This window comes from Dermochelys coriacea, chromosome 26 (genome assembly GCF_009764565.3).
Source record: "Dermochelys coriacea isolate rDerCor1 chromosome 26, rDerCor1.pri.v4, whole genome shotgun sequence".
Taxonomy (NCBI): Eukaryota; Metazoa; Chordata; order Testudines; family Dermochelyidae; genus Dermochelys; species Dermochelys coriacea.
In genome coordinates this window covers 96,722-121,969 of record NC_050093.1, presented here as the reverse complement: position 1 = coordinate 121,969, position 25,248 = coordinate 96,722, and the positions used below count along the sequence as shown (strand labels likewise).

The following is a 25,248-nucleotide window of genomic DNA, read 5'->3' as shown; positions in this document are numbered from 1 at the left end:
TGTATCTATAAAGGTGTAATGGGAGATGAGAGAACCACCACTTATGCAACATTGCAGATTCCGATGAGAACTTTTGTTTTTCCCTCTTGTGTTGTGCTTAGTACCAAGGGAAAAGAAGTCATGGGTAAGAGCCCACCCCTGTGAGATGGAAAGTGTACAAGAGCTGTGGGATATCAAACATTGTTGATGTCCAGCTGGAAGCGGAGCATCCGTCACTGTCAGTGAGATAATGTCTGGTTTGGTGAGGACTCTGGTCATGGCCCACCTGGCTACAGGCGGGAATGCCCCCTTAGCGAGGGCTAGGTTCCTAAGAAAAGGTTCCTGACTAGCTGTGGCTGCGAGGGAGACAAGTCCCCAGTATCAGGGGCTGCTCATTTCTCTGGCCAGGAGCGGTGTGTCCTCCACAACAGAACATTGATCCAAGAGGATGACTCCAGGTCGTGAGTTTCTTGTCTTCCTCTCTTATTTCTCTAGTGTGTTGGTCAACACACACACTCTCGCTCTCTCCCCTTGCCTCTCCTTGTGCTTTCTCCCTTTGTAGAACACGGGCAGGTGTGCTAGGTGTGCATCCCCATAGGCTTGGTTTTGGGAGCCATGAACAAATAGGAGGGGATGAAAATCATGTGGGGTAGCGGTTGTTAGAGTGGTGTATTGAGTATGATGCTGTATGGAATCTGGGGGACACTTTAGGATATTATAAATACCGATATTGTAAAAAACAATGAATTGTGCCAGATAGGCTGTGTAAGGTATCTACAAAAATGTTATAATTTGCCAAGTATGGTAATGTTGTTTATATGTTTGTATCACCTTTGTATCATGAGTTATAGGTAAGTATGTATGTATGTCTGTATTTCAAACTTGTGCTCTGCTTGAGGGTGGCACCCCCAGACGGTTTAGCATGAGCACTGCCTCGCCTGCTTGATGGCTCCTCAAGGAACATCAACAGTACAATGGCCCCATTAAAAGGCTCAGGAGCTAAACCTTATGACTCAGCAAGGCATGCAGGGGCATGCCTATGGACAGAACTCAAAGGCTTCCAGGTCTTGTGCTGGGCAGCTTGTGTTTGGAACAGAGGAAATACAAGCCGCATGGCAAAGGACTATAAAAGGACAGCGGCAACCTTCTCTATTTTGTCTTCACTCTTGCTTCTTACGTGTGGAGGAACTTTTGTTACAAATTAAAACTCTGAACAAAGAACTGAATGACCCCTCCAAGCTGTGGATGTATTCCAGAGTGACTTTCAAGCCAGCAAACTCACCAATACTTCTAAGAACCTGATATAGGGACTTTCAATCTTTGTATGTATGTGACTGCTTTACCATTTAACATCTCCCTTCTTGTTCTTTCTCTATAATAAACCTTTTGTTTTAGACACTAAAGGATTGTCTGGCAGTGTGGTATTTTGGGTAAGATCCAAACCTATACTGACCTGGTAATGTTGCTGGCCCTTTGGGGTCAGAGGAACATTTTGTATATGTGAGTAAAGTTTTTTAATATAACTTCTCACTGTGCTGGACCTAGGTACTGTTTTGAGAGCCAGAGAACTGGAATGCAATAAAGGGGGCTGTGTGATTTCTCTTTTGCTTCTTGATAACCAGATCAGGGGATCAGAAGCACAGTTTGTGACTGGTTGGGGGTGTTTAACTTCAGTGTTATTACGGAGACCAGTGGGTATTTGATCTTCTTTTTGCAGCCTGCTCGGACCTTGGCATTTCCAGTGCGGGCTGCCATAGGCACGCTGGATCACAGTGAGTGTCGGTGTTGACTCAATTTCTGTTTGAGTGGGGCTGATGTAGATTGGATGGGAGAGGGAGGCAGGGAGGACTTAACTATCTTGAGTAGTTTTGTATCATCTGTAAATTTTTCCACCTCACTGTTTACCCCTTTTCCAGATCATTTATGAATATGTTTAATTTAAATGATAGGTTACAGACTGCAGTTAGGTTCTCATCATCTCTAGATCACACCCACTGGACTAGGGACAGCAGCAACAATAAGTCACTTCCTTCCGCCCCAATCCACCAGTAAATCTATACCTAACACAACCCATCTATGCACAGAGAGCTATTGTACTCCTTGGGGAATTCTGCACCACTGCGCAACGCAGAATTTTGCAGAAATTAACGTTGTGCATGCAGAATTTCCTTTCCCCCACAGAAATGAGCTGAAGTGCTGCTAGCCGCCACTAGGGGCCACTGGACCTGGCAGAGCCCAACTCGCACATAAAAGACACTGCTGGGGAGAGAGAGAGGGAGCTAGAGGGTTCCTGGCAGCTGCAGTTCCCAGGGTGCCCTACAGGAAGGAGAGGGCAGCATGCAGGAAACTCCATGCAAGCCTAGGACCAAGAGAAGTAGATAAATTCATGGAGGTTAAGTCCATTAATGGCTATTAGCCAGGATGGGTAAGGAATGGTGTCCCTAGTCTCTGTTTGTCAGAGGGTGGAGATGGATGGCAGGAGAAAGATCACTTGATCATTACCTGTTAGGTTCACGCCCGCTGGGGCACCTGGCATTGGCTGCTGTTGGCAAACAGGATACTGGGCTGGATGGACCTTGTGTGTTTGGGCTCACAAAGGCTTTTTGCTCCCTCAGGGTGAGGTGTGGTCTCTGAATGAAGATGACATGGTTTGGTAGTCTGGTGAATGTGAAGGAGGGTGACCTGCATGAAACCAGAGATGCTCTGTAGTTTCTGGTCTGTCCTTCCATGTCACCAGGTCTGAGTCACTGGAGACCACAGTGGTTTTTCAGTTTCATATATAACTATTCCTTTATTCAGAGGACCAAAGAACATCCTGGGTGGGTGTGGGTGTCATCGGCTGAGGGTGTGCAGAGATCTGGAGGGCTGTAGTTCCTTACGAGTAATGAGCATTTTAGGGCCTGGATAGGCCGGAGAGGAATAAAGAAGGGGGCTCCAATGAGCAGCAGCCAGCTAGTACATCTGTCTGTGTGCACGCAGCAGTGGTGGCCTAGCTTATAAGTGTTCTCTTTCTCTTTTCAATTCCTGTTGACTTTGGGTAGATGAGAGAATGGCCATCCTGTGGCAGAGACCAAAAGGAGCACCCTCCCTGAGGCCATCCTGGGAGATGGAAACGAGACAGTGATCTGTGGAGTAAGAGCAAATAGAAATTTGCTCAGTAATGAGGGAGGGCTGCAAAGACTCTTGTTAGCATGGGGTGGGTCTCTGAGAAAAGGCCTTTGCATCTATGTGAGGCACGATAAGCTTAGGGGAGTCATTGGTCCCCTCTCAAGGACTTGTCCGGTACTATGGAGTCTTCCTGAAGTATGGTAACTATGTGGAGAGCAACTTGCCTGTAACCGGAGATGCTCAGTCCTTAACTCTCTCTTCCTTCTATATCACTGAGTGAGCTTCCTTGGTCACGCCACTCTAGTCCTCCTCCCTACCAACTCTGGCTTGCGTCAGAGGACATGAGCCGGGGGACCGAGAGTAGCCCTTAGCCCGTGTGTCCGCTCACAAGGGTGCACCACCCAGGGCAGGTGGAGGGTCCACGCCTCAGCACAGGTTCCCGGACTGATGTGCTCTGGCCCTGTGTCCTGCTCCCTGCGGGCTATGCTGGCCCCGTACCAGGGACGCTCTTATGGGCTGTGAGTGGTCAAAGGGCAGTAGGGAACTGAGGAGCAGCCACAGCCCTGGGGCCCAAAGCAGCAGGAGTACAAGATGGGGAAGTACTGTGGCTGCCTACACCATGACATTAGCTAGTGCAACAACTGCTTCACCTTGCTGGACTCTGGCTTCTGGCCTCTGACATTGAGGCTGGCACTTCACTGAGGAGGAGGAGGGGGTGGAGCCACAGGGAGGGGCAGGACAGAGCAGGGCAAGGAGGGTTGCAGCTGTGACAATTTTCTGTCCCCCCCCTTAACTCCCCCTCCGCAACCAGAAGAGGCTGGTGCTGGCCACAGGGTGTTACTGGTTTTTCTGACAGGTTTCAGAGTAGCAGCTGTGTTAGTCTGTATTCGCAAAAAGAAAAGGAGTACTTGTGGCACCTTAGAGACTAACAAATTTATTAGAGCATAAGCTTTCGTGAGCTACAGCTCACTTCATTGGATGCATTCCACCAAATGCATCGATGAAGTGAGCTGTAGCTCACGAAAGCTTATGCTCTAATAAATTTGTTAGTCTCTAACGTGCCACAAGTACTCCTTTTTCTTTTTGGTTTTTCTGAGAAACACTCTGTGCATTACTTTGACTGGCCACTGGGTGTCACCAGTGCTCCACAGAAGAGACAGTCCATGCATTACCCCGACTAGCCATCGGTGTCACTGCTGCTCCTGAGTAAACAGTCTGAGTTGCCACTGGGTGTCACTGTTGCTCCAGGGCAGAAGCAGTCCATGCATTATCCTGACTGCCCACCCACCGGGTGTCACTGTTGCTCCTGGAAACACCACCAGTGCATTACCCTGACTGGCCTCGAAGATAAATGTGTGGTAAAGGCTGAGAACAGACTCTGCCTGGGGCTTGGTTTCTAATAAAAGGTTTCCTGCTCATTCTGGGTGAAAGGGGAGAATTTCCCCATTTTGGGAGTAGCTGATCTCCCAGGGCAGGGGGGAGCATGTCCTCTTGAGAAGAAGCCTGGAACCAGAAAGGTGACTACAGGTGCTGAAACAACGAGGAATCCTTGTGGCACCTTAGAGACTAACAAATTTATTTGGGCATTTCCAAATAAATTTGTTAGTCTCCAGGGTGCCACAAGGACTCCTCTTTTTTTATTGATACAGACTAACACACCTACCACTCTGATGTTTGTTCTTCCTTCATGACTTCTCTCTAAGATGTTGGCCAACATGCTTGCTCTCCTTGCCTGTGGCTCCCTTTATAGATATATTCACCTGCATGTGTCCAGGGGTGAGTGAGACATAGATGTCTGCAGCTCTCTGTGCAGATCTACTGTGTGTGCGTGCATGCGGGGGGAACGGACAAGGACTTAAAGCTGCTGCTGCTGCTTCTCACCTGTGCTTCTAGTGCAGTGTGCCTTGATACAGAAGAGGAATTGTAGTCTATTACCTTTGTTGGCAAAATGTGGTGCCCTATGTGCTACTTGGTGCAGCTGGAGGTGTGATTAAAAATACATCAATACATCATATAGACAAGTTTGCAAAGACCCACTTGAGCATTGAAAATGTATTCCCCAGAATGCCCCCATTCCTGTTTCTTCCACTGTCCCACCCCTACTGTGTTATGCTTATAAGAAGCACATGGGATCTTTTTCAGGAGAAAAGGCCATATGCTGCATTTATTGGCGATGCAACAATTACCATATGCATTCAATCACACACGCCAGTCGATGATGTGTTACCAGTCCAGAGTTCAGAGCAACCTAGTGGCCAGCTAGGTTGATCACTGGTAGGGAGGAGCCAGGTTCGGTCGGTCACGACACGATGCTCTGGGAAAGAGTTGGCAGGACTAACCCAAAACTTCATGGCAAAGCACCATGTTTATATAGTGAACTTCCTTCATTGGGACCAATGAGTTTTCTATCGTCATGCTGTTATCAATTGCCGTTTGACAAGTGCTTGTTTTCTTAAATTTTTCTTATTTTTTATTTTATTCCTTCATCAGTCTCTTGGGGAGTTACCCCATGCTGGTTTTGATCACAGCTATCTTGTCACAATTGATAGGTGCTTGCCTTATTTTTTAGAATCATCGGTGTGCCCTCTGATATATCTCAATAGGGGCATGTTGCAATATCCTGGCGCCTTTATGTCTGTCCTCCCTAGAGCATCTGGTCCGGTGATGGCCTTCACGCTTTTCTTCTAACACACACGTTCCTCATTGATGTACAAAACAGGATTGATTTACACAGACTATTTGAACAGGAACACCAAACTGCAATGCAGAATAAAACAATTATTCCATTCTTTTACTTATTTCAAAATTCTAATTTTAAACCTACAACAAAGCAGTGACCCTAAAGGTCTACTACTGCCTTGAAATCAGCTGCAGACACTAGATTGTGGCTGGGAGGAGGAGGATGTAATCCTTAACCTTCTACAGATGGGGAAACGGTTGAGGCTGAACAGTCACACTGTGGAACAATGCAGAAAATTTTAACGACATGTAACTCTGAGTTCCTTAGAGTCTCCGTCATGCTTATCTTGCTGGCAGCCTACTCTAAGGAGTAAGGATGTATTCTGAGAGGTTGGTAGTGTTTTTTTTTTTTTTTTAAATGAAAATGGGTGGTGGGGGACTATGCTCTAGTAGCTCTAATTCTAATGCACCTTTGTATAACTGCCACTTAAACTCTAATAATGTACAGAAAAATGTTTCTCCATTTGTATCGTTACAGCAATTTTTTTTACATCACAAACGACTAAACCTATGGGAAGAGAGAGCAGGCTACTCCCTTTTCCCCTTCACTTTGAACCACATGTACCGTGCTGGAGGGGAGATAGCCCAGGAGTTTTGCAGGTACCCTTTTGCCCCATCTCTGTATTGAGATGTCACAGCAGGGGCAAGGCACTAAGCAGGGGGTTGGATCGAGGAGGAAAAAGATAGATGGAGTGTCTTGTGCTTTCTCCCACTATGGAGTGAGGAGCCAGAAACTTGTAGCTGCTAGGGCGTGATGAGAAGCGCAAGCTGCTATGAGAAGTGCAACAGCGAGTCACAGAGGGAGCATACCTGAGCTGTGCTGCCAGTGGGAGCAGCCAACCTCACAATGAGGGCTATAGGTGACCCCTCCCATGACTGGGGACAGTAGGTTATAGTGGGGTACCCTTTGCCATCCCCCCCACATCAACTTTGCTTTCCCTCCTTGGCTTGTGTGCCTCAGTTTCCTCCTCTGAAACCACTTCATCTCCTGCTCCTATCCCTCCAGGAACTCACACCCTCCACCGCTGACCTAGATAAAGTCCTCTCATTCCCTCCCCCTGGCGGACCTGCACCCTAATCCTCCGCATCCAAAATCTCCTAATCTCCCGTATCCCCTGCCCTGCTCCTGCCCATTCCCATGCCCCCTGAGCGGGTCCTAAAGCAACAGGCCCCCACTTCTACCCAGACGGGTCGAGCCACAACCCGACATCCCACAACTGCCAGGAGCCCCAATCCTTCTGCTTATCCCCAACCTGCTCCCCTACTGCCCCTCGGCCTCAGTCCTCCTCAGGACCCCCGTCAGGCCTCGGCGCCCATCCACAGCCCCAGCGTCGCACGCCCAGCTAAGGCCCGCTGGGAGGGGGAAGGGGCGGAGGGAGGAAATGAAGCAGTGCCTGCTGGGAGAGGGAGTGGGCCCGCCCACATCTCCCAGCAGCCACCGCAGATCTTCGGGCCCCCGGGAGAGGCTGTGTGCGGAGCCTGTTTCTCGCAGCGGCCGGGGCGGAGGGCGCTCTTGGCACGAGCGATTCCGCTCGCAGAGCGGCGCCGGAAACGGAAGTTGCTGGAAGAGGAAGTGATACGGGCGGTCAGGGCGCCAACCGCTGGCCACTAGGAGATTCGGCTTAGTTCTGCGCGAGTCGCGCCCATCATGAGCGACGCATCCTGGGAGTTGTAGTTTTTAAAGTGCTGCCGACTCGAGTAATGTTTGGAACCGGCACGTGTCAACCAGTGCCCGCAGCGCGCCGCAACCTTCCCCAACGCGCGGCCCGTCCACCACAACGGGCACCCCCATCCCTACTCCGCCTCCAGCCCAGACCAACCCGCCCCGTCTACCCCCATCCGTTGGGCCCCTCAGTCCTCCTTTCCTCTCCCTCCAACACCCCTTAGGCCACCCCAACCTGCACCCCTATCCATCTCAGGGCACCCCAGCATCCTCCATGACACCCCCTCCCTACACCCCAACCCTAATTGGCTCCAATCTATTTCTCCATGTTGGGCCCCACTTTCCCAGCAACACACTCCCCCACGCCATCCACAGCCTGCCAGGTTTCCCTCTCTGATTCCTGTTCCTCCTCCAACGGGCCGGGTTCCCCTTCTCAGCCACACTGGGGCCCTCCAACCTCCCTCCACCCTGCCCTTACTCTCTCGGGCTTCTGAATCCCACATTCCCTCAGTACACCTTGGGCACCCTACAATACTCTACCTCACGGTGCAGTCCGCACTCCCATATATCCCCAACAGTCATTCATACAACTAAGCCACTGATGCATGGACCCCAAATTGATTACTGAACTTGCCCATCGATCAGCACCACGGACTATCTCTCTCCTTTCCTCTTCTTGTGCTGTCTCCCTTCATAAGACACAGGCAGGCGTGCTAGGTGTGCATCCCCATAGGCTTGGTCTCGGGAGCCATAAAGAAGGAGAAGGGGACAAAAATCATGCAGGGTAGTGGATAGTAGAGTGGAGCGGTGTCTGTCGGTGTTGACTCGTTGTCTGTTCATCGAGTGGGGCCGATGTAGATGGGATGAAAGAGAGAGGCAGGGCTGAGGGCAAGATTTCCAGCACCAATTGAGCTTTGTGGAGCGATGGCACATGCTTGGCTTTTGCAGCTGCTCTTGCAGAGGAATTGTCCAGGAGCCCTAGCCGGATGAAAATATGGCAGAAGTGGACCTGAGCAGCTTGGGCATCCTTCTAAGCAGACATGAACAGTCCTCAGCTTTCTGCCTCCCGCATAACTGGCTGTGAGTAAATGGTCCATGCTTTCAATTCCTCTTCTCATCATGTCAGCAAAGAAAAAACCCTAGAAACATGTTTTTAACATGCGAGTTCTCTTGTATTGAGCTCTGTGTAGCTGAGTGGTCTATTGAGGATTCCTGGGTTCTATTCTAGTTGTACGACTGATTTGTTTTGTAACCTCTGACAGGTCTTGAAAATATAAAACCAAAGTGTAATTAAAACACTCACTGTAGTGTTCTTCACAGGCTGTGTGCTACCTCGTTGGGTACGGGGCTGTGTGGTATTAAGGCTGGGGAGGGGCCAGAGTCTTCTGTGCAGAGTGACTATGTTGGGTGCCGTTAGAAAGGTGCTTTTTGGTTGTAATGCTAAAGGTGTAATGGGAAGAGAGTTGAGGGCGGATCCCTGCCGTGTGGGAGAGGCAAAAAGAAGAGCCTACGAGACGTTGCCGACTGAGATGGTAACTTGCTTGTTTTTTTCACCTTGTGCTGGGTTTAGTACCAAGGAAAAGGAAGTTAAGCATCAGAATCTACTGCCCTCATGCGATGGAAAGTGAGTGAGAGCAGCGAGCCTGTGATCATTGTTGATGCCAGGTAAGAGCCCTCCATCTGGGAGCCAAGCAGCCACCGCTGTCAGTGAGATAAGTGTCTGGTTTGGTGAGGGCTCTGTTCATGCCCCACCTGAGTCCCGGTAGGGAAGCCCCGTAAGGTAGGATTGGGTTTGTAAGGAAAGGTTCCTGACTAGCTGTGGTTAAGAGGGAGAACAGGTCCCTATTTCCAGAGGCTGCTCATTTCTCTGGTTAGGAATGGCGTCTCCTCCACAGCAGAAGGTTGGATCCAGGAGGATGATTCCAGGAAACGAGTTCCTTGCCTTCCTCCCATGTTTTTCTCTTTGTCTCTCTCTCTCTTTCTTCTCTAGTGTGTTCGCCAATTCTCCCTCTGTCTCTCCTCTCCTCACCTTACCTTTCCTTGTGCTGTCTCCCTTTGTAAGACACGGGTAGGCGTGCTAGGTGTGCATCCCCACGGGCTAGATCTCGGGAGCCATGGAGAAGTAGGAGCGCAGAAAAATCATGTGTGGCAGTGGGCGCTAAATTCAAGCAGTGACTGTCGGTATGAACTCGGTCTCTGCTCATTGAGTGGGGCAGATGTAGATGGGATTGGAGAGGGACGCCAGGTTGAGGGCCAGATTCCCAGCACCAATAGAGCTTAGTGTAGTGATGGCTTATGTTTGGCTTTTGCAGCTGTTCTCACATAGGAATTGTGCAGGAGCCTTAGCCACAGGAGAAATGGCAGAGGTGGACCTGAGCAGCTTCGACATCCTTCTAAGGAGACATAAACAGTCCTCATGGTTCTGCCTTGTGCATAACTGGCTGTGAGGTCAGTGCTTTCAATTCCTCGTCTGTACTCGCTGTAGTACTCTTCACAGGCCGTGTGCTTTCTCGTTAGGTACGAGGCTCTGGGATTAAGGCTGAGGAAGGGACCAGAGTCTCCTGAACAAAGTGACTATTTTGGGTGCCGTTACAATGGGTGCCTTCTAGTTGCAGTTGTAAAGTAGTAACGGGAGATGGGTTGGGGGTGGAGCCGTGGGATACAGGAGATGTGAAATGAAGAGACTAGGCGACACTGCAGACGGAGATGCTAATATTTTTTGTTTCTATTCTCCCTTCCCCCCCACCACCACTCTACTGGGTTTAGTACCAACGAAAAAGAAGTCAAGCCTCAGAATCTACTGCCCTCATGCGATGGAAAGTGAGTGAGAGCAGCGAGCCTGTGACCATTATTGATGCCAGACAAGAGCCCTCCATCTGGGAGTCGAGGAGACACCGCTGTCGCTGACATAAATGTCTGGTTTGGTGAGGGCTCTGCTCGCGCCCCACCTGAGTCCAGATAGAGAAGCCCTATAAGGTAGGGCTGGGTTTGTAAGAAAAGGTTTCTCAGCTGTGATTATGAGGGAGAAAAGGTCCCCATTTTCAGAGGCTGCTCATTTCTCTGGCCAGGAACGGTGTCTCCTCCGCAGCAGAAGGTGGGATCTAAGAGGATGACTCCAGGTGGTGAGTTGCTTGCCTTGCTCTCATGTTTCTCTGTCTTCTCTAGTGTGTTGGCCAACTCTCTCTTTCTCTCCTCTCCTCTTCTCTCCTTGTGCCGTCTCCCTTCACAGGACATGGGTAGGTGTGCATTCCCACAAGTGGGGTCTCGGGAGCCATGGAGAAGTTGGCGCGGATGAAAATCATGCAGGGCAGTGCGTGCAAGTGTGGAGCAGTGACTGTCGGTGTTAACTTGATCTCTGTTCATCGAGTGGGGCCAATGCGTGGATGAGGGCAAGATTTCCAGCACCAGTGGAGCTTTGAATAATGATGGCTCATGCTTGGCGTTTGCAGCTACTCTCACAGAGGAATTGTCCAGGTGCTCTAGCCAGAGGAGAAATGGCCTAGGTTTACCTAAGCAGCTTGGACATCCTTCTAAGCAGACATGAAGAGTCGTCAGCTTTCTGTCTCCCGCATAACTGGCTGTGAGTAAGCGATCAGTGCTTTGAATTCCTCATCTGTGCTCGCTGCAGTATTCTTCAGAGGCCGTGTGCTTCCTCTTTGGGTACGGGGCTCTGTGAGATTACGGCTGATGAGGGACCAGAGGGTTTGGGCGGAACGCCACAATGCAGGAGAGGGGAAAAGAATAGCCTACACGATGTTGCCCACTGAGATGGTAAGTTACTTGTTTTTGCTCCTTGGTCTGGGTTTATTACAAAGAATTGACTCCCCTCATCGGATGGAAAGCTAACGAGAGCAGTGAGCCCGCGAGCATTGTTGATGCAAGCCAGGAGTCGTCCAGTTGGCAGTGGAGCAGTCGCTAATGTCAGTGAGACAAGTGTCTGGTTTGGTTAAGGCTTTGCTCACGGCCCGCCTGGCTCCAGGTAGGGACTCCCCATTAGCTGGGGCAGGGTTTGTAAGAAATGGTTCCTGACCAGCTCTGGTTACAAGAGAGACAAGGTCCCCATTTTCAGGGGCTACTCATTTCTCTGGCCAGGAACAGTGTCTCCTCTGCATCAGAACGTTGCACCTAGGAGGATGACTGCACCTGGTGAGTTGCTTGCCTTCCTCCCATGTTTTTCTCTCTTCTCTATTGTGTTGGCCAACTTTCCGAGTCTCTCTCTCCTCTCCTTTCCTCTCCTGTCCTCTCCTCTCCTGCGTGCCGTCTCCCTTTGTAGGACAGGGGTAGGTGTGCGTTCCAAGAGGTGAGGTCCCGGGAGCCATGGAGAAGTCGGAGCTGAGGAAAATCATGCAGGGCAGGAGAAAGGTTGCTGAAAGTACCTGAAGAGACAAAGGAACTGACAAGGGGGAAGTCCAGGTCTGAGTCCAGACTAAGACAAGAGTCTAGTCTGCAAAGAGAAACAACTGGAAATCTAAGCTGCAGAAACTCTTCAACTTGCCTAAAGACATTTAGGATGAGAAATTAGTTCTTGAATCCAGTCTCTTTAAGATCTTAGTCTTTGTATTTGTATTTGCTAAGTAATCTGCCTTCTTCTGTTTGCTATCCCTTATAATCACTTAAAATCTACCTTTTATAGTTAAACTATTTTTTGTTTATTATTATTATTATTAAACCCAGTTTGTGTAACTTTGAACCGGAGGTGGGGGAGGTCAAGAAGTTGTGCATATCTTCCTCCATATTAAATTTATGAGCTTACGTTGTATAGATTTTGCTACAGCGCAAGACAGTATTATTTTGGGTATGCTTTCCAGAAGGGAACTGCCTTTGAATGCTGGGTGATTTCTTAGCAGAGTCTTCTCGTAGAGAGGTGTTTACAGACTCCGTGTGATTCTACAGCTGCTGCGTCCCTACTTATGTGTATGTGCTGCCAGAGGCTGGAGAGCCTAAGTCAGCAAAACGGAGAGGGAGCCCAGGCTAGTGGAGCAGTCAGGCTCAGTGAAATCCCAGTACATCAGGTGGCATCCCAGCACGGGGGTCAAACCCATCCCAGGATGGGGCCCCTGAGAAAAGACCTCTGCATCTAACTGGGACATGATAAACGTGGGGGAATGCTTTGTGCCCTCTCAAGGAATTGTCAGGTGCTATGGAATCTTCCTGAAGTCCAGTAACTTCATGGAGAGCAATTTGACTGTAACAAGAGATGCTTAGTCCTCAAGTGTCTTCCTTCTATATCACTGGGTGAGCTTCCCTGGTCATGCCAGTCTAGTCCTCCTCTCTAAAGCAGGCCAAATTCAGCAGAGGATGCGAGCAAGGGTCTGAGGTAGCCCTCGGCCTGTGTCTCCACTCACCAGGTAGCACCACCGACGGCATGTGGAGGGTCCAGGACTCTGCACAGCACTCGGGACTGATCTGCTACAGCTCAGGCTCCTGAGTCGTAACCCCTGCGCTCACTGCCCCCAGAGGGCTCTCTCTGTATGTTACCCCAACTGGCCACCGGGTGTCACTCCTGCTTCAAGGCAGACACCTCCTGCATTGCTCCAAATAGCCACCGAATGTCACAGCAGTGCTCTGAGAGAAAGGTTTTGTGCATTACCTTGACAGGTCACTGTGTGTTACCATTGCTCTGAGGGAAATGCTTTGCGCATAACTCGGATTCAGCACCCATCCTCACTGTCCCTTCAAAAAACCGATTGGCCACCCGGTATCACTGTTCCTCTACGAAGGAAATGGTTTGTGCATTACCTGGATTGGCCACCCAGTGTCACTATTGCTCCATGAGGGAAATTATTTGTGCATTACCCTGAGTGGCCACCCAGTGTCACTGTTGTTCCAAGAGGGAAATTATTTGTGCATTACCCTGAGTGGCCACCTGGTATCACTGTTGCTCCAGGAGGGAAATAGTTTGTGGATTACCTGGAAGGGCCACCTAGTGTCACTCTTGCTCCATGAGGGAGAAGATTTGTACATTACCTGAATTGGCCACCCAGTGTCACTGTTGCTCCGTGAGGGAAATGGTTTGTGCATTACCCTGAGTAGCCACCCAGTGTCACTGTTGCTCCGTGAGGGAAATGGTTTGTGCATTACCCTGAGTAGCCACCCAGTGTCACTGTTGCTCCGTGAGGGAAATTGTGCATTAGTGCAAGTGCCCACCTGGCGTCACTGTTGCTGCAAGAGAGAAATGGTTTGTGCATTAGCCTGAGTGGCCACCCAGTGTCACTGTTCCTCTATGAGGGAAATTGTTTGTGCATTACGGTGAGTGCCACCCAATGTCACTGTTGCTCCATGAGGGAAATGGTTTGTGTATTACACTGACTGGCCACCCGGTGTCACTGTTGGTCCATGAGGGAAATTGTACATTACCCTGAGTGGCCACTGAGTGTCACCGTTGCTCCATGAGGGGAATGCTTTGTGCAATACCTGGATTAGCCACCCAGTGTCACTGTTGCTCCATGAGAGGAATTGTTGGTGCATTACCCTGCGTGGCCACCTAGTGTCACAGTTGCTACATGAGGGAAATTGTTTCTGCATTACACTTAGTGGCCACCCAGTGTCACTATTCTGCAGGAGGGAATTGTTTGTGCTTTACCCTGAGTGGCCATCCGGTGTCACTGTTGCTCCATGAGGGAAATGCTTTGTTCTTTATGCATTTTGCTGAGTAGCCACCCAAGACACACACACACACACACACACAAAACTGACACACACACACACGACACAACACGAAACGCAAGACGTCAAACACAAGATGGCAAACCGCACAACACACACACAAATACACGACACGTCACATGTGGCACACACAGTACGTCACACAATATGTTGCACACAGAGCTCGTCACACAGCACGTATAGCACATTGCATGTCACACTTTGCACAAAACACAACACACCACACAAAATATCAAACATACAACACCTGACACCGACACAAACACACAACACCCCACATGACACACGGCACACAACACGACACAACACCTCACATGACACACAAAACGGCATACAACACAACACACAACACGACACACAAAACATCACACTCAAAAAATCACACATACAACATAGGACAACCACACACGACACAACACCACATGACGCACAAAATGGCACACAACACACCACACGACACACAAAACATCACACAAACATCAAACAGAATACACACTGACACACACACATACACCTCACACGACACACAACAGCACACAACACACAACACGACACAGAAAACATCACACAAAAAATCTCACACACAACAGATGACACGTCACATAAACACACAACCTCTCACCCAACACACAAAATGACACACAACACAACTGGCACATCGCATGTCACACACATGTCGCACGCAGCACGTCAAATGCAGCACGCTGCATTTTGCATGTCACACTTCCCACGTCGTACTTTGGACATCACTGGCATGTCGCACGTCGCTCACAAAAGATGACACACAACACAATACGAAACAACACCTCACACAACACACAAAATGGCACAAAACACAACAGGCACACAAGATGACACACAAAACATCACACACAAAAATCACACACACAATACATGGCACTGACAAACTCACACGATACACAACACACACAACATGAACCACAAAACCTCACATGACAAAAAATCAAACACACAACACGACACACAACACAGAAAATGGCACACAAAAACCCACAACACAACATACAAAACATCACACAGAAGAAAATCACACATCCAACAGCTGACACCATCACACAACACAACATGCACACAATATGACATACAAAACATCACACAGAAAATCACACACACAACAGCTGAAACCATCACACACCTCACATGACACAAAACATGCAACACAACAAACACAAAAATCACACACACAACAGCCGAAACATCACACACCTCACACGACACACAAAATGACATGCAACACAACAAACACAAAAATCACACACACAACAGACGACTGACACAAACACACCACACCTCACACCACACACAAAACGGCACACAATGCAACACAAAAAATCACACACACAACATATGAAACTGTCAACTACATGCAACATGAAACATCTCACATGACACACAAAATGACACACAATCCAACACACACACAAAACATCACACACAAATAATTACAAAACACATGGCAAAGAAAAACATGACACACAAAACCTCAGCTGACACACAAAATAGCACACAACACACAAATCACACAAAAATTACACACAATGTGACACCTCACATGACACAAAATGGCACACAACACAAAACACGTACAACACACAAAACATCACTCAAAAAATCACACGACGCAACAACCACACAAAACATGACACACAACACCTCACACATACCATATATGACACACAAACACACACCTCACCTGACACACGAAATGGCACACAACACACACACACAACACACTAAAGCATCACACAAAAAATCACACAACACAAAACAACACGACACAAAACGACACAAAAAATGACACAACACACGACACCAACAATCACACAACACAAAATACAACACTTTGCATGGCACACAAATAATCACACACAACACACAACAAAGAAAAACACGACAAACACCTCACATGAAATGCACAATGGCATACAACACAAAACATACAAAACTTCACACACAATAAATCACACACAACATGACACCGAAAACCACACACGACACACAACACCTCACACAACACAGAAAATGGCACACTATACACACACACGACACAAAAATCACACACAGAACACATGACAAAGAAAATACAGCAGCGACTCACACACGACACAAAATGGCACACAACACACATGCAAGACATCACACAAAACTTCACATGACACACATAACACGACACAAAAAATGACAACACATGACACCGACAATCACACACAACACGAAACACACCTTACATGACACACAAAACAACATACAACACAACACACAAAACAGAAGAACACACACCTCACATGAAACACACAAAACGTCACACACAGAACACACAACTCCGACACACACAACCCCACACATGATATGCAAAATGACACATAACACGAGACACAAAACATCACACAGAAAAAATCACATGCAACAGACCACACTGCCACACACACAACACCTCACACGACACACAAAATGACACGCAAAGCAACACACACAAAATATCACACACTAAGAATCACACATAACACATGACAAAGAAAAACACACCCAACATGATACATCTCACATGACACACAAAACACCACACAAAATTAACAAACAGCACACAACACCGACAACCACACACACCCAGAAACACACCTCACACGACACACAAAATGGCACACAACGCAAAACACAACACAAAATATCACACACACAACAGATGACAGTCACAAACACAACACCTCACCCAATACACAAAATGGCACACAACACATCACACGACACCAAATGCCACACAATAAAACACAACACAACACACAAGACACCACACACAAAACACAACTCACACGACACAAAGTGGCACACACCATACGTCACGACACACAAAAAATAACTCACAACACAACACTGACAATCACACATGAAACACGACACAACACAACACACAAGACAGAACATGACACAAAACATCACAGAAGTAATCACACATGACACAGAAAAACACGACACGCACTTCACATAAAACACACAACACAAAATGTTACACATAACATGACACACGACACACAAAACAGCACACAACACACCACACACACACGACATCACACACAAAACCTTACATGACACAAAATGGCACACACCACACACAAAAAATGACATGCACAACACACTACACTGACAATCACACACAACATGAAACACAACACTTTACATGAGAAACAAAACAACACAACACACACAGAACATGACATACAAACATCACACACAAATAATCACACACAACGCGACAGAAAAATCCAACACCTCACATGAAACACACAACACACAGAGTCACACAGAACACACGACTCCGGCTCACAAACATACAACACCGCACATGACACACAAAATGGCACACGAGACACAAAACATCGCACAGAAAAAATCACACACAGACCACACAAACACACAACACCTCACATGATACACCGAACATGCAACGCAACACCCCTACAAAATATCACAGAAAATTCAACATGCAACACATGACAAAGAAAAACACAAACATGACACATAACATCTCACGACACAAAAGGCACAATGCACAAAAATGCACACAAACAACACACACCGACAAACACACCAAGAAACACACCTCACATGACACACAAAATGGCACACAACACAAACAAAACACAACGCACAACAGATGAGTCATACACAAACACAACACCTTACCCGATGACACACAACAGAACATGACACAAAAAGACACACACAACATGAAACATACCTTACATGACACACAAAACACACAACGTGACACACAACATGACACAAAACATCACACAGCACACAACAAAGAAAAACACAACATGACACATAACATCTCACATGAAACAACGCACACAATACAACACACAACACAAAACGTCCCACACAGAGCACACAATTCCGACTCACAAACACCGCACATGACACACAAAACGGCACACAACACGAGACACAAAACATCACACAGAAAAAATCACACACAACAGACCACAGCGCCACACACACACCTCACACAACACAAAATGACATGCAACACAACACACTTACAAAATATCGCAGAAAATTCAACACATGACAAAGAAAAACACATATAGAATGACACATATCTCATATGACACACAAAATGGCACACAAAAAATCACACACACAGAACAAAAAACACACAACACCTCACAGGACACACAACATGACACACAACATGACATAAAAATCACACAGCAGGCAACACCAACATACAAACACACAGCGCCGCACACAACAGAACACAAAGAAAACACAAAAATCACACACACAACACATGACAATGAAACACACACAACACCTCACAGGACACACAAAACGGGACACGAAACAACACACCCAGAATATGACACACAAAACATCGCACACAACACGACACTGACAACCGCACTCTACATAACAAAAACTCATACTACACACAAAACAGCACACAACACAAATGACACACAAAACAACAAAGACAACAGATCACACACCCGACAGATGACACGGTCACAAGACACACAAGACTTTACAGAACATATGAAATGACATGTAACACAACATACACAACCCATAACAAAAAACACATACAAAAGGCACACAACACAACACATAACACGACACATAAAACGGCATGCAACACAACACAAAAGAACACAAAAAATCACACACACAACATAGAAACACACAACAGCTCAGACGACACACAAAACGGGACACAACTGAACACATACACAACACAAAAATCACAAAAAATCACACGCACAACAGATGACACTGACACACAACACCTCACATAACACACAAAATGGCACACAACTCAACAAACAAAAATCAAACAATAGACAACAGTGACACACAAACACACCACATCTCACACAACAGACAAAACAGGACACAATACTAAAATCACACCAAAAAATCACACACATCATGACACTGACAACCACATACAACATGAAACACACCTGATATGAGACACCAACAACACAGAATGCAACACACACAAAGCATTGCACACAAAAATCACACACAATACATGGCAAAGAAAAACACACAACACCTCACATGACATACAAAATGGCATGTAACGTGAGAAAAATCAAACAAAAATACACAACATACGACACCGACAACCACTCACAACATGACACAGCACCTCACGCCACGGAACACGGCACACTGTACACACACAACACGACACAAAAATCAGACGCACAACAGACGACACCGACTCACGAACACACACTTCACATGACACACAAAACGGCACACAACACATGAGAAACAAAACATCACACAGAAAGAATCACACACAACAGACCATACCATCACACAAATACATGTGAGACACAAAATGACACGCAATGCAACACCCCCCAAAACATTACACACAACAGATGACAAAGAAAAACACACACAACACGGCACACAAAATGGCACACACACACAGAACATGACACAAAACATCACACACAAAAAATCACAACCCCACAGAACACCTCAGAAGACACACAAAACGGCACAAAAGACAACACACATGAGAAAAAATCACACACAAAACATGACACAATCACACACAACACCAAACACATCTCACATGACACACAAAACAGCACACAACACAAAACACACTACACGACACAAGACATTACACACAATACACAATGCCTCACACGACACACAAAAATGGCACACAATGCACACATGACACACCAAAAGTGACACACACAACACGACACCAACAATTACACACAACACAAAACACACCTTGCATGACACAAAATGGTACACAAAACACAAATAGTCACACACAACACATGACAAAGAAAAACACAGACAACACAACACAACGCCACATGATGTACACAACACACACACAACACAAAACGAGAAGCAATGGAATGCACACAAAATCAAACAACACATGACAAAAAAAACCAGGACACACACAGCAGGACACACATCACCTCTCACGCCACACAATAATGGCACATGACACAACACACACATAACACAACACAAAACATCACACACAACAGATGACACTGAAACACAAACACACAAGATTTCAGCTGATGCACCAAATGGCACACAACACACACACGACACAGCACCTCACACATAACACGACACACAAAACCTCACATGAAACACAACACGGCATACAATGCAACACTTACAATATAACACAAAACCTCAGAAACACGCAACACACGCCAAAAAAATGCAATGCATAACATCATACAACATGACAGAAAAAATCAGACATGCAACACACCTCTGACAACCACACACAATACGACACACAACACCTCACATGACACAGAAAATGGCACAAAAATACACAACACACAATACATCACACATAAAAACACAAAATGACACCACACATGAAAAACACAATGGCACACAACACAACACTGACAATCACACACAACACGTGACATGATACAGAAAGTGGCACACAATACACACAGAAAAAGACACAATATATCGCACACAATTGCACATACAACACGTGACAAAGAAAATATGACGCACAACGGCACACACAAAAAACAACAGATGACACAGACAACCACACACAACACAACACACACTTCACATGACACAGAAAATGGCACAAAAATCACATGACAATGAAACACATCTCAGACGACACATAAAACTAGACACAACACAAAATCACACACAACAAATGACACTGACACACACATCTCATGACACAAAATGGCACACAACACAACATACAAAACAAAGATCACACCAAAAAAATCATAAAGCGGCATACAACACAACAAACAAAAAGTACACACAACAGATTACAATGACACACAAACACACCACATCACACACAACACACAACACACAAAATGACACACAACACAACAGAAAAATCACAGAATATATCACACACAACAGATGACACTGACAACCACACACAAAATGACCCGCAAAACAACACACGAAATATCACACAAAAAATTTCATGCGCACACACAACACATGACAAAGAAAAACATAGTATGACCCACATCTCACACGACACATAAAATGGCACACAACACAACACACATAATATGCAATAAATGACACACAACAAATGACACTGACAATCGCACACTACACGAAACACACCTCCCACAACACAAAAAACGGCACACAACACAACACTCACAATATGACACACAAATCATCGCAATCACACACACAACCCATGACAAAGAAAAGCACACACACCACGACACAATGCCACACATGAAACACACAATGGCACACAAAACACACAACACACAAAACTTCCCACACCAAACACACACCGCACATGACACACAAAACATCGCAGAAAAAATCAGACACTGCAGACCACACCACTACATGACACACAAAATGACATGCAACACACACACACACAACAGATGACAAAAAACACACAACACAACACACACAGACCATATCACACAAAACATCACACACACAAAATCACAAACACCACACAAAACATCTCATGACACACAAAATGGCACAAAACAACACACAACATGGCAGAAAAAATCACACACAAAACATGATACTGACAATCACACACAACATCTCACATGACACACAAAAGAGCACACGACACAAAACACATTACACGGCACAAGACATCACACACAGCGCACACAAATCACATGACACACAAAAAGGCACAGAACATGACACACAAAAAATGACACATACATGACACCGACAGTCACACACACAACACACCTCAAACGACACACAAAATGGCACACAACATCACAAAAAATCACAAACACATGACAAAGAAACATGACACAACACCTCACATGAAACACACACACACTACATAATACAGCCACACACAGAACACATAACTGTGACTCAAACACACACCTCACATGCCACACAACACAACACACATAACATCACACACACAACAGGACACCGACACACAAACACACAGCACCTCATTTGACACACAGAATGGCACACAACACACAAAATGTCACACATGACATACAACACCTCACATGACACACAAAATGGTACACAACACGAGACAACTCACATGAAACACATATGGCACACAACACAACACATCACACACACAACAGACTACACCACCACACGAACAACACCTTATATGACACACAAAATGACAGGCAACACAGTACATGCAAAATATCACACGGAATTCAAGACAACACATGAAAAACAAAAACCACACAAAATGGCACACAAAACATCACACACAAACAACTCACAACACCGACAATCACACACATCAAGAAACACACCTCACATGACACACAAAAAGCATACAAGACAACACACACGACACAAAAAAACACGCAACACAACACGCACACAAAACATCAAACAAAATCACACAAAAACACAGCAGGACACACAGCACCTCACACGCCACAACACACAAAACATCACACACACAACAGATGACACTGTCACACAAACACAGAACACCTCATCTGACACACCAAATGGAACAAAACACAACATACACACATGACATACAATACATCACACACAACACACAAAGAAAAAACACAATGACACAACACCACACATGAAAAACACAACGGCACACAAAACATCACACAAAAACACAACCCAACGCAACACACATCTCACACGACACAGAAAACGGCACAAAAATCTCAATACATGACAACAAAATACACACACCTCAGATGACACACAAAACTATACACAAGACACAAAACATGACACACAACACCACACATGAAAAACACATTGGCACACACAACACAAAACATCACACAAAAACACACACAACAGACAACACACAACCACACACAACATGACACATCTCACACGACACAGAAAATGGCACAAAAATCACATAACACATGACAACAAAACACACACACACCTCAGATAACACACAAAACTATACACAGCACATAAAACACAACACAAAATCACAATAGATGACACTGAAACAAACATACAACATCTCACATGACACACTAAACGGCATGCATCACAACACACACACAACATGACACCCCAAACATGACACACAAATCACACGTACAATAAATGACAACACACAAACACAACACTTCTCACAACACACAAAATGGCACACAAAGTAACACAACAAAACAAAAATCACAAAAACAATCACACAATGTTTGACAAAATGGCACACAACACAACAAACACGAATAACACACACAACATGACACCAACACAAACACACCACCCGTCACACAACACACACAACGGCACACAACAGTCAACCACACACGACACAGCACCTCATGCAAAACAGAAAATGGCACAAAAATCACACAACACAACAAAGCACACACAACACCTCAGATGGCACACAAAACTAGACACAACATACACAAAAAATCACACACACAACAGATGACACTGACACATCTCACACAACACACTAAATGGCACACATCAGAACATACACAAGATAATATACTAAACATGAGATACAAAACATCACACACACAATGGACGACACCGACACACAACACCTCTCACGACACAGAAAATGGCACACAACAAAACAAAACACAAAAAAATCACACACAATGTACGACACACAAAGTGGGACACAATGCAACAAACACAAGAATCATACACACAACAGATGACACCGATACACAAACACAACACGCAAAATGGCACACGGCACAACACACGTCACACAAAATATATCACACAACAGACACCGACAACCACACACAAAATGACACGCAAAGCAACACACAAAACATCACACAAAAAATTACACATACAAGACATGATAAAGAAAAACACACAGCATGACACATCTCACATGACACAAAATGACACAACACACACAAGATGATTCATAAAAATCACACACTGTAGATGACACCAACACACAGACATCTCACAAGACCTACAAAAGGCACACAACACAACACCTCAGATCACACAAAACGGCACACAAAACAAAACATAAATGATGAGACAAACAACACGTGACAATGAAACACACAACACCTTACAGGACACACAAATCGGGACACAAAACAACACTCATCATGATACACAAAACGTCACACACAAAAATCACGCACCCAACATGACACTGACAGCCACACAACACCACACAAACACACAAAATGGCACACGACACACAAAACATTACACCCACAAAAATCACGCACACAACACCTGCCACTGACAACCCCACACAACACCTCATATGACACACAAAACGACAGGCAACACAACACACAAAATATCACAGGAAATTCAAGACACAACACACAAAAAACACCATGACACAAAAAATCACAAACTCACAACACTGACAATCACACACACCAAGAAACACACCTCATATGACACACAGAAAGGCATACAACACATGACACACAAAATGACAGGCAATGCAACACGCACAAAACTTCACACACAATTGCACACAGAGCAGGACATACAAAACCTCACATGCCACACAATAATGGTACACAACAAAACAAAAACACACAAAACACACACAACAGATGACATCGACTCACACACAACACCCCACCTGACACTAAATGGCACACAACATGACACACAAAACCTCACACACAACACACAAAACATCAGACACAAAACACGTGACAGAGAAAATGAAATGTACAATGGCACACAACAGAAAAAATCACACACATGACTGACAACCACACACAATATGACACACAACATCTCAGATGACAGAAAATGACACACAATACACACACAACGTAACACACAATACATCAGACACAATACACAACAAAGAAAAAACACATAACTCCACACATGAAAAACAAAATGGCACACAACACAACACAAAACATCCCACACAAAACCACACACAACAGACGACACAGAGAACCACACACAACACAACACACAACCTCACATGACACACAATACATCACACAAATAATGACACATACAACTCATGACAAAGAAACCACACACAACATGACACACAATGCCATACATGAAACACACAACGGCACACAACACTCAAAACAGCACACACC

At 45.9% G+C, this 25,248-nt stretch overlaps 1 protein-coding gene and 1 long non-coding RNA gene across 9 annotated transcripts in view; one reads left to right on the top strand and one right to left on the bottom strand.

Annotated features, from left to right (window-relative positions):
• Positions 1-25,248, top strand: part of LOC119848590 (zinc finger protein 26-like) — a 67,261-nt gene that overhangs the window by 16,323 nt on the left and 25,690 nt on the right. For 2 of the 8 annotated variants that reach the window (XR_006277136.1, XR_006277132.1), the window contains 6 exons: positions 6,305-6,426; positions 8,438-8,569; positions 9,060-9,154; positions 9,802-9,937; positions 10,256-10,465; positions 10,558-11,260. The gene's annotated coding sequence lies outside the window, so the exon portion shown is untranslated. Of the gene's footprint in view, positions 1-101; positions 240-1,696; positions 1,752-4,238; positions 4,247-6,304; positions 6,427-8,437; positions 8,570-9,059; positions 9,328-9,801; positions 9,938-10,255; positions 10,466-10,520; positions 11,261-11,762; positions 12,242-25,248 lie in introns of those variants that run through there. The other 6 variants (XR_006277134.1, XR_006277133.1, XR_006277137.1 and 3 more) reach the window with 6 other exon arrangements.
• Positions 236-9,411, bottom strand: LOC122457555. Its single transcript, XR_006277139.1, has 3 exons — positions 9,383-9,411; positions 5,939-5,944; positions 236-399 (listed from the first exon to the last, which is right to left on the bottom strand). It is a non-coding gene; the product is annotated as an uncharacterized LOC122457555 (long non-coding RNA).